Genomic DNA, 4,899 nt, shown 5'->3' on the forward strand with positions numbered 1-4,899 from the left:
ATTTTGAGCTACAAACTTTCTGTCCCAGAGTCAGAGCAGTTAGTCCTTGGTAGGAATTTTGGGAGATCTACAGGACAGGGTCAGGGACTGGGCCCCACAGAGTTCCAGGTGACACAGATCTGTATCATCTCTGCATATTACAGACAGAAAGTTGCTTAAAGCACTGAGAGATCTTTACAATTTCTTTAACTTCTCCTAAATATTCAGTAATGTTAACACCATTATTATAAAACTCTTCATTGTAATGCTTAGAAAAGAAAAGTTGAGTGTAGATACAAATACATGTTTTTCTGCCAAGTAACATTTTTAATAAACACTAAGAAAATCCTTGAATATCAAAGAAAATATGTCACTGAAGCCAGTGACTAAAAAGCCATATGTTCTAGAAACATAATTATAATTACAATTTCTGAGACATTAAGTTCATTTCTGATCAGATGATAAAGAAAAACAAGTAAGTCTATCAACTATTTGATCTCTTCATTTCCCAAAAATTTCATCTTCTTCCTTTAAATTCTGCAGAGTTTCAGTGGGAAATTTTCTGTGATGAGGTGATCATCATGAAGCAGGACCACAATACTAACTTCAAATTCAACTTTGAAATTGGTAGTTTCAAGAGTGGGGCAAGTGAAAAGTCTGGGAAATATCATGTATATGGGAACAGATAAACTCCTGCAAATATCACCATCAGCAATTTTAATATTTTGAATCTCTGTGGCATCTCTGGCATAGCCTTCCACACAACCACAAGTTTCCACTCTTACCAACTGTAACTCTATGTTTTTAATGGCAGCTTCTGAGTACTCAACCACCAGCTCCCCCGTCAGTGGCTGTGTGATAACATAGTTGAGTTGAGATGTCCTCTGATGAGAAATTTGGGGAGGGAAGCTCTCTCCTTAACATTTTGCAAGGTTTCAGGTGTGATTGTGAAATCCACAGGACTTGGAGTTGATTTACCCTTCTGAGGAGTTGAATGAATGATGAATTCACATATCTGTCAAGTCCTTGGCCAAAAGAAAGCGTTTCAAGTCACACCGGAGGCTATACTTAAGAGAGTTACAGAAAGCTTCAAACATACCAACACTCTTGGCACTGAGCTGCAGGTTCACTAGACCTTCCATTGTTAATAAAACTCCCTGGTGTTGTACTGAATCTTTGCTAGATATAACCACTACACCAGAGAGTTTTTCCCCAGCGTAATATACTCTATTGGCCCTTTTGATCTTGATGTCCAGGACGGTTCCCATAATTAATAGCAGCAGAAACAATCAGGGACACTTCCTACTACTGCAGCCTAGGACCTCCTATCACCCAGTCCCACGTATCTCCTCACTCTCTTCCCTTCTTTTTCCCAGCAGCCATAGAGTCCAGTATTAATTATTTTAACTAGTTTTTTAGTTGATTTTTAAGGATTCTCTAAGTATATTATCTGCAAAGAGTGATAGTTTAATTTCTTTATTGCCTATTTTAATTCCTTCAATTTTTCTTTCTTCTCTAATTGCTAAAGCTAGAATTTCTAGTACAATATTAAATAATAGTGGGGATAATGGGCATCCTTGCTTCACTCCTGATCTTATTAGGAAGGCTTCTACCTTATCCCCATTGCAGATGATACTTGCTCATGACTTTAAATAAATACTACTTATTATTTTCAGGAAAGATTTTTTTTATTTCTATGCTTTCTAGAGTTTTCAATTGGAACAGGCATTATATTCTCTCAAATGCTTTTTCTGCATCTATTGAGATAACCATGTGATTTCTGTTAGTTTGATTATTGATATGGTCAATTGTGCTCATGGTTTTCCTAATTATTTTTTTTAAACCCTTACCTTCCATCTTAGTATTGGTTCTAAGGCAGAAGAGTGGTAAGGGCTAGGCAATGGGGGTCAAGTGACTTGCCCAGGGTCACACATCCAGGAAGTGTCTGAGGCCAGATTTAAACCTAGGACCTCCTATCTGTGGGCCTGGCTTTCAATCCACTGAGCCACCCAGCTGCCCTCTGGTTTTCCTACTAGTTAATTGGTTTTCCATCCATTCCTGATATAAATCCCATTTCATCAGTGAATAATCCTTGTGATGTGTGTGTGTGTGTGTGTGTGTGTGTGTGTGTGTGATTTTTGCATCGATCTTCATTAATGAAATTGGTCTGTAATTTTCTTTCTCTGTTTTTGGTCTTCCTGGATCAGATATCACAGCATATTTATGTCATAAAAAGAATTTGGCCAGACTCCTTCTTTGGTTATTTTGCCAAATAATTTGTAAAGTATTGGGATTAATTGTTCATTAAATGTTCAATAGAATTCACTTGTGAATCCATCTGGCCCTGGGGATTTTTTCTTAGGGAGTTCATTGATGACTTGTTCAGTTTCTTTTTCTGTGATAAGATTATTTAAGCATTCTATTTTCTCTTTTGTTAATCTTGGCAATTTATATTTTTGTAAATATTCATCCATTTCATCTAGATTATCATATTTATTGCCATATAATTGAACAAAATAAGTCCTAATGATTGATTTGTTTTACTCTTCATTACAGGTGAAATCATCCTTTTCCTTTTTGATACTGGCAATTTGATTCTCTTCTTTCTTCTTTTTTTTAAATCAAATTAACCAAAGCTCTATTTTATTTGTTTTTTCATAAAACAAGATCCTAGTCTTATTTATTAGTTCAATAGTCCTTTTACTTTCAAATTTATTAATTTCTCTTTTGAGTTTTAGCATTTCCAATTTAGTTTTGAATTAGGGATTTTTAATTTGTTCTTTTTCTAGTTTTTCAGTGGAATGCCCAATTCATTGATCTTTTTTTTCTTTTTTATTGAGATACGCATTCAAGTATATAAAATTTCCCCTGAATACTGCTTTGACTGTATCCCATAAATTTTGATATGTTGTCTCCTTATTGTCATTCCCTTCAATGAAATCGGTGATTGTTGCCTCTAACAACTATGATAATGATAACATTTTTTAAGAATTCAAGATATTGTCTTTCCATATAGGAATATAAACAATTTGATCTTATTCAAGCCCTTAATTTTTTTTTTCCTTTCTTATTTACCTTTTTATGCTTCTCTTGAATTTTGTATTTGGTATGGCACTGAATAGATAATTAATTTCAGTAGAATTGTCATTTTTATTATGGTGGCTTAGCCTATCCATGAGCAGTTAATTTTTTTTTGTTTAGATTAGATTTATTTGTGTGAAGAGTATTTTGTAATTGTGTTTATATAGTTGCTGGGTTTGTTTTGGTAGATATACTCCCAGGTATTTCATATTGTCTAATGTTATTTTAAATGGGATTTCTTTTTTTATATCTTGCTTGTTGGTGGTAAAAAGAAATGCTGATGATTTATGTGGGCTTATTTTGTATCCTGCAACTTTGTTAAAATTATTAAGTATTTTTATTAGGTTTCTGGCTGATTCTCTAGGGATACCATTATATCATCTGCAAGGGGTGATAACTGTTTCTTTGTTGCATTTTCTAATTACTTCACTTTCTTTTTCTACTCTTATTGCTATCATGAGCATTTCTAGTACAATATTAAATAATAGTAGTGATAATGGGCATTCTTGATTTACCCTTGATCTTATTGGGAAGGGTTTTGGTTTATCCCCATTACAGGTAATACTGATAGTTTTAGATAGATGCCATTTATCACTTTAAGAAAGGTTCTATTTATTCCAATGCTTTCTAATGTTTTTATAAAAAATAGGAATTGTATTTTATCAATGCTTTTTCTGTATCTATTGAATAATCCTATGTTTCATATTGGTTTTGTCACTGATAGGGCCAATTATGCTAATGGTTTTCCTAATATTCAACCATACCTGCATTCACAATATAAAACCCAATTGATGGTGACATATGATTCTTATTTTATAATACTATAATCTCCTTTGTAGTATTTTATTTTAAAATTTTACAGCAATGTTCATTAGGGAGATTGGTCTTTAGTTTTCTTTCTCTGTTTAAGCTCTTTCTGCTTTGAATATCAGTACCATATTTGTGTCATGAAGAAGAGTTTGGAAGGATTCCTTCTTCCCCTATTTTTCCAAGAAATTTATATAGTATCAGAGTTAGTTGTTCTTTGAATGTTTACAGAATTCCCTTGTGAATACATTTGGTTCGGGGACCTTTTTCTTAGGGAGTTCTTTGATTATTCAGTTTCTTTTTCTGTGATAGAGTTGTTTAAGCATTCTATTTTCTCTCTTGTTAATCTAGGTAGCTTATATTTTTGTAACTTCATCTATTTCACTTAGATTGTCAGATTTATTGGCATTTAGTTGGGCAAAATAACCTCCAATAATTGCTTTAATTTCTTCTTCACTGGATGTAATTTCACCTTTTTCATTTTTGATACTGGTAATTGGGTTTTCTTCTTTCTTTTTTTTTTTTAAATTAAGTTAACCAATAGTTTATTTTACTTATTTTTTCATAAAACCAACTTCATTTCTTTTTTATAATTTCATTATTTTTCTTACTTTAAGTTTTATTAACTTTTCCTCTGGTTTTCATGATTCCCAATTTGGTGTTTAATTGGGGATTTTTCTTTGTCCTTTTTCTAGTTTTTTTTTTAGTTACATGCACAGTTCATTGATCTGCTCTTTCTCTATTTTATTGAGGTAAGCATTTAGAGAAATAGATTTCCCCCTATGTACTACTTTGGCTACATCTCATAAATTTGGATATGTTATCTCTGCATTGTCATTTTTGAAAGCTATTAAATTTTAAAATGCATAGAAAAGTATTTCAGAAATGACCACCAAGATAACTTTTAAATTAATATAGTAAATTGATTATATACTTTAAAAACTGTACATAATAAAGATTGTTGGTGTCATATAACACCCTCTATTTCTACTCTACTTCATATAGAGAAATGTTCTCTCTTTTTCTGGTGTT

General features: G+C 32.4%; 1 pseudogene; it reads right to left on the reverse strand.

The window, feature by feature from the left end:
* Nucleotides 1-509: 509 nt before the first annotated feature.
* LOC123250400 lies at nucleotides 510-1,247 on the reverse strand (annotated as a pseudogene).
* Between the last annotated feature and the right edge of the window lie 3,652 nt (nucleotides 1,248-4,899).

This window comes from Gracilinanus agilis, chromosome 5 (genome assembly GCF_016433145.1).
Source record: "Gracilinanus agilis isolate LMUSP501 chromosome 5, AgileGrace, whole genome shotgun sequence".
NCBI classification, from domain to species: Eukaryota; Metazoa; Chordata; class Mammalia; order Didelphimorphia; family Didelphidae; genus Gracilinanus; species Gracilinanus agilis.